Source organism: Pan troglodytes, chromosome 13 (assembly GCF_028858775.2).
Source record: "Pan troglodytes isolate AG18354 chromosome 13, NHGRI_mPanTro3-v2.0_pri, whole genome shotgun sequence".
Classification (NCBI taxonomy): Eukaryota; Metazoa; Chordata; class Mammalia; order Primates; family Hominidae; genus Pan; species Pan troglodytes.
The window spans coordinates 120,985,001-120,996,892 of record NC_072411.2 but is presented as its reverse complement, the minus strand read 5'-3'; the positions used below and the strand labels follow the sequence as shown (position 1 = coordinate 120,996,892).

Here is an 11,892-nt window from a genome sequence, read left to right as displayed (position 1 = left end):
TGAAGTGGAGAGAAATGATAGGAAATGTTACAGTGCCAGGAGAACGGACACCATGCTACAGTGGTCCTCAGGTAAGCAGTACAGTCCCACTTCAGCATTTTTGGGCAACCAGTCTTGGTCGTCATTTGGGGCACTGGGAGAAGAACACCAGATTTCCAGGGAGTTTTCAATGATCTTCCTACTGCCCTCATAGGATCAAAGCTGGCTTCATTACGGACTAAAACACTGAGGTGCCACCACCACTGTGAGGCTGCTTATGAGTCCCCACTCTGTCACTCAGAAAGCTTTCCTCTCTCTCCAACAAAAAATACATCTTTCTGTCTCACCGCCCACAACTTTCCATGAGGGGCTACCTTCCCTCACCCAAAACCAGTGTGGCTAGGAATAAAGCAAATCTGAAGTGAGAGAGAGGACTCAGTATCTTCCTTCTCATAAATCAATTCTGAAAGATTAAAGATTATTTAAGTCCAGGTGAGGCAGCTCACACCTGTAATCCCAGCTTGAGCCCAGGAGTTCAAGACCAGCCTGCCCAACATGGCAAAACCCCGTCACTACCAAAAATTAGCTAGGTATTGTGGCGTGCACCTGAAGTCCCAGCTACTGGGGAGGCTGAGGTGGGAGGATCGCTTGAGCCTGGGAGGCAGAGGTTGCAGTGAGCTGAGATGGTGTCACTGTACTCCAGCATGGGCAACAGAGTGAGACCCCATCTCAGAAAAAAAAAAAAAAGACGATCTGAAAAACTCATTTTACATCTACTGCTCCCTAAATCAACTCAGCTGCCTCTGATTTAGTCTGCTTTTCATGGTTAAATAGGACAAGTTCAGACAGGAGAAGAGAATTCCCTTGCTGATCCCGGAGTTTATTCTGGAGCTGAGACAGCAATTTCATCTCTGCTAACTATACAGACTTAAATTCCATCCTGTGTGTTGGTGGGAAAAAGAAGAAAGGAAATTGAACTAAACACCAGCATTATTTTTACTTAAAGTGACTTTATTTCCAGCAGCCATACTGGGACAGGAGAGTTCAGGGAGTAAGAAGAGGACAGAAGCTTTCTTTACTCCAAAGCCCAGGCTTAAGTTTGGGCTGATCTCAGGGAGGAAGAGCCTGTCTCTTTTGCATCTTCTCAATCAGTGTTTCCTTTAATACAAAACCTGTAAGCCAGCCTTCTGGGTCTCAAACTGTTCAGCATGGTCACTTACTTTCTGAATCAAATTCACAAAATATTCTCCAGTAAGGAAAGGTGGGCCTGCTTTCATGGCAGCATCTGGGGGAAATAACAAAAACTGTAAAAAGTCATTCGTGGCCAGGTGCAGTGGCTCACACCTGTAATCCCAGCATTTTAGGAGGCTGAGGCAGGCAGATCACTTGAGCTCAGGAGTTTGAGACCATACTGGGCAACATCGCAAAACCCCGTCTCTACAAAAAATACAAAAATCAGCCAGGTATGGTGGCGCATGCCTGTGGTCCCAGCTACCTGGGAAGCTGAGGTATGAAAAACACTTGAGCATGGAAGGTGGAAGTTGCAGCAAACCAAGATAGCACCACTGCTCTCCAGCCTGGGTGACAGAGTGAGACCCTGTCTCACAAAAAAAAAAAAAAAAAGGCTGGGCACGGTGGCTACATCTGTAATCCCAGCACTTTGGGAGGCCAAGGCAGGTGGATCACGAGGTCAGGAGTTCAAGACCAGCCTGGCCAGCATGGTGAAATGCTGTCTCTACTAAAAATACCAAAATTAGCCATGCACGGAGGAGGGTGCCTGTAATCCCAGCTACTTGGGAGCGCTGCTCGAGGCAGGAGAATCGCTTGACCTCCGGAGGCGGAGGTTGCAGTGAGCCGAGATCACGCCATTGCACTCCAGCCTGGGCAACAGACTGAGACTCTGTCTCAAAAAAAAAAAAGGAGTCATTTGTCTGGGATAATTCTGAATGGAATCCTGACATTCTCATCAAGTGTGTTTCCAGAGTAGCTAGAGGGAAGGAATTAGCAGAGAGGTTTTGTTTTGTTTTGAGGGTCTTGCTCTGTCACCCAAACTGCAATGCAGTGGCACAAACATGGCTCACTGCAGCCTCAGACTCCTGGACTCAAATGATCCTCCCCCTTCAGCCTCCCAAATAGCTGGGACCACAAGCATGCATCACCACACACAGTTGATTTTTTTAAATTTTTTTATTAAGATAGGGAGTGGCGGTATCTCACTATGCTGCCCAGGCTGGTCTCGACTCCTGGCCTCAAGCGATCCTCCTCTCTCAGCCTCCCAATAAACTGGGATTACAAGCCTGAGCCACTGAACCCAGCCCTAGGAGAGATGGTTTTTTCGCTTAAGTTATATTTAAAATGCAAAAATGGGGAGAGTACCTTGTATTCTGATTAACAGTGTAATGGCCAAGGAAGAACTAAGATTCCTGTCTACAGCCACGAATGAATACCACCAACAAACACTGCAGAAGCCATGGGATATCGCCCTCTTTACCTGCAAAGGCTGACCTACATGGACTCTTTCTCAAGGAGAGTACAAAAAATCACAATGCAGCACTGCCAATATTCAAAATGATAATGAGCTAAAAACAGCATAAATGCTAAAACTGGATTTTGAGGCCAGTCACCTCAAAATGAGGTTACAGAAAATGGACCACCACACAAATCCAAACTATGGAAATACCGTGCTTGGAACAATTACAGCGTGTGTTTGTGGTAGAGAAGCATAGAGACAAAGGGAAAAGTCAAATCCTGCCATTCACTTTACGAGACTACAAGCACGCATGCATGTGTATTAAGTACACTCAAAATAATTCATAATCCCGTCACTTAGTCCTCTTTCGGGAAGCCACATTTTCCCCACCAATGCAACACAACAGACATACCAAAGTGGTAGGAGAATGCCTAGGGAAATGAAAACTCAGGCTGGTCCCCCTGAAAAACAGCCCCACTATTGATTCCCACGTGCATCATGCTAGCTCAGCTCTTCATTCCCTTACAAGTGCTGTCCCTGGAGCCCTTTCTTCTTCTTCACCCAACTTAAAAAATCAGCTGCAACATGACCTAGGCAGTCTTCCCTGACTCCTGAGTTTGAACAGGATGCCTCACCTCTGCGCATGCCACCATCACTGCTCACAGAACATTAGCTTCAACAATGAACTAACTCATCACACTAGGAGCAAGGAGGACATTCTCCTCCAGCTGATGTCCCCAACACAGTGACTGATACGCAGGAAGTGCTCAATATTCTGTTGAGTAAACAAACTGGAAAAGCACAGTAAATGAAGGGGAAACAAACTTGAATACTAGTTTGGGCACCTAATGAATGTCTGGTACCATGCTAGGCATTTTATCCATATTATCTCATTTAATCCTAAAAAAAACCTTACATTCAGTTTACTGATGATGAATCCAAGACTCAGAAAAGTTAAGTAACTTTTCTATAATTAAATAACCAATAAGTAGCAGTGCCTAGATTAAAACTCAAATCTGTCTGAGTCTACAATGCCTATTAAACAGAATGAAACACATATTTAGACTCCATCCCCTCCATTATCTTTAATCTTTAGGTACCAGACAAAAGCCAGGTTGAAAACACTCCTCCATGTTTATACCAAGGCCCTTTGTGGAAAGTCCCTAAAAGCACATCACTGACTTCTCATCAACACCACAGCCAATCCCACTCTCCCTTGTAGCCACAGGCACTCACTGCACAACACTTCCTTTTGCACACACATTGCTCAATGTTTGCCTTGCTACATCCCACCACATGAACCCTCAGTGCCAAGCACATGAACACAAATAGCCCAACACCCAGCTGGCTTGGCTTTTAATCCAAAAGAGGAAGAGGGAGGCCAAGGATACATGCCTACCCTCCTCAGAAGCTGCAGGTGGCCTGCTCCCAGACAAAGTGTTAAACAACACACCTGGGCAGGTACTAGAGTAGAGTGGATTCTCTTCTCTCTAAGGTATTCCAGATCTCATATCTCTGCAATGGTCATTTCCCACTTCTTGTCTCCTCTCATAGTCCCTATATGGTTTGCATTTGTGTCCCCACCAAATCTCATGTTGAGTTGTGATCCCCAATGTTGGAGGAGGTGACTGGATCATGGAGGCGGATTTCCCCCTTGCTGTTCTCATGATAGTGAGTTCTCATGAGATCTGGTTGTTTAAAAGTGTGTAGCACCACCCTGCTTTCTCTCTCTCCTGCTCTGGCCATGTGAAGACGTGCCTGCTTCCCCTTCCGCCACGACTGAATGTTTCCTGAGGCCTCCGCAGCCATGCTACCCATACAGCCTGCAGAACCATGGGCCAATTAAACCTCTTTTCTTTATAAATCACCCAGTCTCAGGTATTTCTTTATAGCAGTACGAGAACGAACTAATACAGTCCCCATGATGTGTAGTATAGCAAGTTGGATAAGGGCCACTGTCTTCCTAAAGAAATATGTCTGGACTCAAGGGCCAAGCAGGTGAGAGGATGTTTCTGTAACTCTCTTTCTGGGAAATAGCTCCAAAGTTAGTAAGAGATATCCAAGGTTGGATAAGATGGCTGTGTTGGGAATTACCAAGCAAAGACAAATTTGTTGCATCAGATACTCTGCAGAGAGTAACTTCAAGAATGCCAAGTAAACAGTATCACTCACGACAGTATCACATACAAATGCTCCAACCTAGTTTCAGTGTTTGAGGTTCAGAAGTAGTGTCACGTTAAGACAGGGAAATGATGGTTGCTAAAAACAACTTCCTTCCTTCTCCTTATAGAGATTCCTGATGAGATCAAAACCTCAAATGGTTGGGAAGCAGAGGCCTAACTAAAGCATTCAGGCAGCTTGGGTCCCAGACCCCCAATCACTGCCACAGGTCATCTTTTCCAGCATCCTGCCCACTGCCCTACAGGAATGCAAGTGACAAACTTTAAAAAGCTTCTGAAGACCCAAAATCTAAGAAGTGAAGGAAGTGAGAACCTTGTTTTAAAAGCTAACATAGTGAGTTCTGCCATAAAGTCAAAGTCCAGAGAGGCAAATAATGTCTGGCACCCAGACCCTACCGACAGCACATACTCGAAGGGCAATTTTCAGCAAAGTCATCAAGCCCATTCCCTGCGATATACTCTGCCCTCCTACGATGACACCTGGGAGACCTTTCTCCCAGTGTCCCTTATATTTCTAAGTGTACTGTGATAATGCACACTTTGTGTATATGTGCGCCTCTAGGATCCAAAAGGCAGACTGCTCATCTCCCAGGAAGTATTTTAGGAAGAAACATCAAAAGAAAGACAACAGGAGAAAAGGTATTTACATATGTAGAAGGCTATGTACTGGCTACTAATGGAAGCCCATTTCAAAAACTCCCAACTTAAACAAATCTAAACTTATAAAGAGTAATTGCTGACTATGTAAATTATAAAGGATTAACTACATATTTATACTACTTAAAGATAGCTCAAGACATTCATACTTACTCTGTTACTAAGTCCAAAGGATCTACCATCAGCTGACCCTCCAATCAGCAGCTTGCAAGGAACTTACTTTAGGGGCCAATAAATTGACCTCACCTGAAAAATGATATTTTGAATAATCTAACATTTTATGGAGCAATGATCTAATGTGTTTCTTGTTCCTACACAGGATCCCTAGGGAACAGGAGGGCTTAAGGGGCAAACAGGGTATAAACACTAAGCTATAGCAGGCAGAGTTCAAGTTTAGAAGAAAACAAGCCTATTTCTGTAGCTAAATTCCTCAATCTAGGTCCTCCTCACAGCCAGGCTGCATGAGCAGCTACGGCCTCGTGGTGACTCATGACAATCAGAGCACTGATCAGTAGTGAATCACATGCAACTCTGAAACCGCATAGCTGGAATGTTCAGGGAAAGACAAGAGAAAGGAAGTACCATACCCCGACTGAGAAGTTGTGGGAGGTGAAGTTTAAAAATTCACATAAAGCACACAAAAAGCACAGTGGCTCCCAGTAAACGTTTGCAGCAAGGTAGTTACAACTCTCATTCTCACTGGCACCAAATGATCTATCTCCCCTCTGACCCTTCATAAGCTGTGATGAAGGCAGAAAAATACAAGGAATAGGCAACAATTATTCCACTACAAAACTTCAGCGAGGACAAGCAATGTTCTTTTGTAAAACAGAACCGTCTTGTTATTTGGGAGCTTTTGTGAAATTTTTTTTTTTTTTGAAACAGAGTCTCACTCTGTTGCCCAGGCTGGAGTGTAGTGGTACAATCTTGGCTCACTGCAACCTCTGCCTCCCGGGTTCAAGTGATTCTCCTGCCTCAGCCTTCCAAGTAGCTGGGATTACAGGCACCCGCCATGATGCCTGGCTAATTTTTGTATTTTTAGTAGAGATGGGGTTTCACTATGTTGACTAGGCTGGCCTTGAACTCCTGACCTCAAGTGATCCACCCACCTCGGCCTCTCAAAGTGCTGGGATTACAGGTGTGAGCCACCGTGCCCAGCCAATTCTTTTTTTTTTTTTTTAGACAAGGTCTCCCTCTGTCACCAAGGCTGGAGTGCAGCGGTGTAGTCATAACTCACTGCAGCCTAGGACTCCTGGGCTCAAACCATCTGCCCACCTCAGTCTCCTGAGTAGCTAGGACTACCGGTATACACCACCATGCCTAGCTAATTTTTTACTTTATTTTATTTTTATAGCAATAGAGTTCCACTATGTTGCCCAGGCTGGTCTCAAACTCTGTCCTCAAATGATCCTCCTGCCTTGGCCTCCCAAAGCTCTGGGATTATAGGCATGAGCCACCACACCCGGCATGGTGGTGCACACCTGTAACAGATAGTATTTTAAATACTATCTGTTAATAAAAGCAGCCAGAGCTCCTTGAAAAATGGCTGATTCCAAGGTTGGGGCAGGGAGAGCAGGAGATGGGAATGGAATATTTTGTGCTGCCAAAAAGTAAGGAAGTGGTCAAAATTTGATAGAGACATGTCAAAAGACCATAGATACAGCTAACATCATACTTAATAGTCAATTATGAGATGCTTTTCCTCCGAGATTAGGAATAAGACAAGGATGTCCACTCTCTCCATTTCTTTTTTATTTTATTTATTTATTTATTTATTTATTTACTTTGAGACAGCGTCTCGCTCTGTTGCCCAGGCTGGAGTGCAGTGGCACGATCTCAGCTCACTGCAACCTCCCCCTCCCAGGTTCAAGTGGTTGTTCTGCCTCAGCCTCCCGAGTAGCTGGGGCTACAGGCACGCGCCACCACACCCAGCTAATTTTTTTTCTTTTTTTTTTTTGTATTTTTAGTAAAGATGGGGTTTCACCATATTGGCCAGGCTGGTCTCAAACTCCTGACCTCGTGATCTGCCCACCTTGGCCTCCCAAAGTACTGGGATTACAGGCATGAGCCACCATGCCTAACCTCCATTTCTATTAGACCCTATACTAGAAATTCTAAGCAGTGTGACATGGCAAGAAAAAGAAATCAAAGATACACAGATTGGAAAGGAAGAAGTAAAACTGTCATTATTTGTAGGACATATGATCTTGTACATAGAAAATCCTTGCTGGGTACATTGGCTCACGCCTGTAATCCCAATACTTTAGGAAGATGAAATAGAAGGATCACTTAAGACCATGAGTTTGAGAACAGCCTGAGCAATATAGGGAGACATTATCTCTACAAAAAATTTTAAAAATTAGCACAAGCCTGTAGTCCCAGCTACTGAGGAGGCTGAAGTGGGAGGATCACTTGAGCCTGGGAGGTCGAAGCTGCAATGAGCCATGATCACACCACTGAACTTCAGCCTGGGTGACAGAATAAGACCCTGGTTTTTTTTGTTTTTTTTGTTTTTTAAAGAGAGAGAAAAGAAAATCCTAAAACATTTATCAAATAAAAAATCCTACTAGAACTAATAACCAAGTTTAGTAAGGTCACAGAATACACAATCAATACACGAAAGTCAGTTTTAGTTCTACATACTAGCAACAAACAAACAACATGTAAAAATGAAATACACAATTCCATTCACAACAGCACCAAAAAGAATAAAGTATCTAAGAATAGGGACTTCTGGTTCCAAAATGGCAGTGTAGAAGCAAGCTGGCTTCACTCTTCCTCACAGAAAACCAAACACAAATACACAGCACCAAGATTATCACCAGTAAAATCCCAGAACTCAAGTATGAAGAGGAGACCGTTCCTGGGACCACAGAGAAGGGAAAAAATTCTGACAAGGTGGTAAGAAAACTGGACTTCCACATCTGCAGCATCCCCTCCCTCAATCTTCCTGGGACCAAGGACATAGAAAACCTGCCCCCAACTCACAATTTCTAAAGTGGAAAAAGTGATATCAAGATAGACAACCAGGTTGGGCGCAGTGGCTCACGTCTGTAATCCCAGCACTTTGGGAGGCCGAGGCAGACGGATCACCTGAGGCCAGGAGTTCGAGACCAGCCTGGCCAACATGGCGAAACCCCGTCTCTACTAAAAATATAAAAAATTAACCGGGCATGGTGGTGGGCATCCATAATCCCAGCTACTTGGGAGGCTGAGGCAGGAGCATCGCTTGAACCTGGGAGGTGGAGGCTACAGTGAGCCGAGATCATGCCATTGCATTCCAGCCTGGGCAACAAGAACAAAACTATGCCCCCCCGCCAAAAAAAAAAAAAAAAAATAGACCACCAGCTTCCCTGTCCATGCCTCAACCCACAGAAAGCATCAAGAGTGCCTGAAGAGAGAAACATCCCTAAAGACAGACAGAAACAAAGCAAGGTGGGACTACCATACTCAGCCCTGGACTCTCTGCTCTGTAACTCAGCCGAAGGAGATACCAAATCAGAGTGGCTGTTCAGCAGCACTTCTCTCTATAGGAGGTATGTTCTACAGGTCTCCTGGGCACAAATCCCTAGCCAGCCTTCCCACATTGCCAGGATATTCCTTTTGGGACCTCCACCATTTGGGACCTCCTCCATTTGCGAACGGCAGTGCTCCAAAGCAGGGTCCCCAACTCTTGGGCCACAGATTGGTACTGGTCCATGGCCTGTTAGGAAACCAGGCCACACAGCAGGAGCTGAGCATTGGGCAAGCGGGCATTACCACCTAGGTAAGCATTACCACCTGAGATCCACCTCCTATAGGCTCAGCAGCAACATTAGATTCTCATAGGAGCGCTCACCCTATTATGAACTGCCCATGTAAGGGATCTAGGTTGCATGCTTCTTATGAGAATCTAATGCCTGATGATCTGTCACTATCTTCCATCACCCCCAGATGGGACCATCTAGTTTCAGGAAAACAAGCCCAGGGCTCCCACTGATTCTACATTATGGTGAGTTATATAATTATTTCATTATATATTACAATGTATTTACAGAAATAAAGTGCACAAAAAATTTAATGTGCTTGAATCATCCCCAAACCATCGCCTCCCCCACCCACCCACCCCAGTCAGTGGAAAAATTGTCTTCCACAAAACTGGTCTCTGGGGCCAAAAAGGTTGGGGAACACTGCGCCAAAGCCAAGACAAACCTGGGGCCAAGATGCCATCTAGTGTTGAAAAAGAGGTAGTGACCTAGTGATTTAAAAAAAAAGATAAGTCAACAGGTTAAGTTACAAAAAATCTCTAAACAAACATATCCAATAACAAGCCAGACAGAGAAGACTGGAATAAATAATCCTTCAGTGTAAAGACATACACATATATCCACAAGAAATAACAGCAAACAGAGAACTATGACAAAGCAAGAAATGGACAAAGCAAGAAAACAGTGACTAACTCTAATGAGGCAGTAATACATGAGCTCTCTAACCAGGAACTCAAAATAGCAGGGTTTTTTTGTGGTTTTTTTTGAGACAGAGTCTCACTTTGTCTGTCGCCCAGGCTGGAGTGCAGTGGTGTGAACTTGGCTCACTGCAAGCTCCACCTCCTGGGTTCACACCATTATCCTGCCTCAGCCTCAGCCTCCCGAGTAGCTGGGACTACAGGCGCCCGCCACTATGCCCAGCTAATTTTTTGTATTTTTAGCAAAGACAGGGTTTCACCATGTTAGCCAGGATGATCTTGATCTCCTGACCTTGTGATCCACCCCCCTCAGCCTCCCAAACAAAATAGCAGTTATAAGGAAACTTGGTGATCTCCAAGATAACACAGAAAAGCAATTCAGAAATTTATCAGAGAAATTTAACAAAGAGATTGTTAATAATAATTTTTAAAACAAATCTTAGAACTGAGAAATAAATTTGCTTACCTGAAAAATTTACTAGAGGCTCTCAACAGCACAATGGATCAAGCAGAGGAAAATATCAGTGAGCTTGAAGACAGTCTATCTGAAAATACACAAAGGAGAAAAAAGAAAACAGAATGAAAAGCAACAAAGATAACCTATAAGATACAGAAAACTACCTCAAAAGACCAAATCTAACAATTACTGGTATTCAAGAGGGAGCTAAACAAGCTACAGGGGTGGCTTACTAAAAGAAATTAGCAGGCTGGGCACAGTGGCTTACACCTGTAATCCCAGCACTTTGGGAGGCCGAGGTGGGTGGATCATTTGAGGTCTGGAGCTTGAGACCTGCCTGACCAACATGGTGAAACCCCATCTCTATTAAAAATACAAAAATTAGCCGGCATGGTGGTGCACACCTGTAATCCCAGCTACAGGCTACAGGAGGCTGAGGCAGGACAATCACTTGAACCCGGGAGGCAAAGGTTGCAGTGAGCTGAGATTGCATCACTACACTCCAGCCTGGGCGACAGAGTGAGACTCCATCTCAAAAAAAAAAAGAAAGAAACAAACTAGTTACTGGTCTATAAGAAATTTCTCAAAAGAGGCCAGGCATGGTGGCTCACGCCTATAATCCCAGCACTTTGGGAGGCTGAGGCAGGTGGATCACTTGAGGCCAGGAGTTCGAGACCAGCCTGGCCAAGACAGTGAAACCCCATTTCTACTAAAACCAGAAAAAATTAGCTGGATGTGGTGGCACACGCCTGTAATCCCAGCTATTTATGAGGCTGAGGCATAAGAATCGCTTGAACCCGGGAGGCAGAGGTTGCAGTGAGCTGAGATCGTGCCACTGCACTCCAGCCTGGGCCTGACAGACTGAGACTCTGTCTCGGAAAAAAAATAAACAACAGAAAATTTTTCAAAACTTGAGAGAGATACATATATCCAAGTCCAAGAAGATCAGGGAACACCAAACAGATTCAACCCAAATAAGACTACCCCTAGGCATATAATAATTAAACCTCTCAAGGTTCAAGGGCAAACAATATTTTAAAAGGAGCAAGAGAAAAGAAGCAAATACATATAAGGGAGCTCCAATTCATCTGGCAACAAAATTCTCCTGGGAAACTATCCAAGTGAGAGAGTGAAACATTTCAAACTGCTGAAAGAAACTACCCTCCAAGAATACTGTATCCAGCAAAACTACCCTTCAAATATGAGAGATAGTCTTTCCCAGATAAACAAAAGCTGAAAGAATTCACTACCACCAGACCCGTCTTAAAAGTAATGCTAAAGACAGTTCTTCAATTTGAAGGGGAAAAAAAAATTAACATGCAAAAAGAAAACATTTGAAGGTATAAAATCCACTAGTAAAATTAGGTAAATGGACAAACTCAAACAGTCTAATACTCTAATTATGATATGCAATCTAATCATAACTCTAGTATGAAGCCCAAAAGACAAACTTGTCAAAAACAATAATAGCTACAGCAACTTCTTAAGAAATAGGCAAATAAGGCTGGGCATGGTGGCTCACATCTGTAATCCCAGCACCTTGGGAGGCTGAGGCAGGCAGACCACTTGAGGCCAGGAGCTCAAGACCAGCCTGGCCAACACGGTGAAACCCCATCTCTACTAAAAATACAAAAATTAGCCAGGTGTGGTGGCATGTGCCTGTAATCCCAGCTACTTGGGAGGCTGAGGCAGGAGAATTGCTTGA

At 44.2% G+C, this 11,892-nt stretch overlaps 1 protein-coding gene across 25 annotated transcripts in view; it reads right to left on the bottom strand.

Annotated features, from left to right (window-relative positions):
- TTLL4 (tubulin tyrosine ligase like 4) overlaps positions 1 to 11,892 on the bottom strand; it is a 47,293-nt gene that overhangs the window by 20,115 nt on the left and 15,286 nt on the right. For 6 of the 25 annotated variants that reach the window (XR_010149882.1, XM_009444320.4, XM_009444325.4 and 3 more), the window contains exon 2: positions 10,197 to 10,275. The exons of 3 other annotated variants lie outside the window; for them this stretch is intronic. The gene's annotated coding sequence lies outside the window, so the exon portion shown is untranslated. Of the gene's footprint in view, positions 1 to 1,199; positions 1,265 to 5,439; positions 5,533 to 9,477; positions 9,521 to 10,196; positions 10,276 to 11,892 lie in introns of all 25 variants that reach the window. 16 more of the 25 variants (XM_016950525.3, XM_054679365.2, XM_054679376.2 and 13 more) reach the window with 8 other exon arrangements.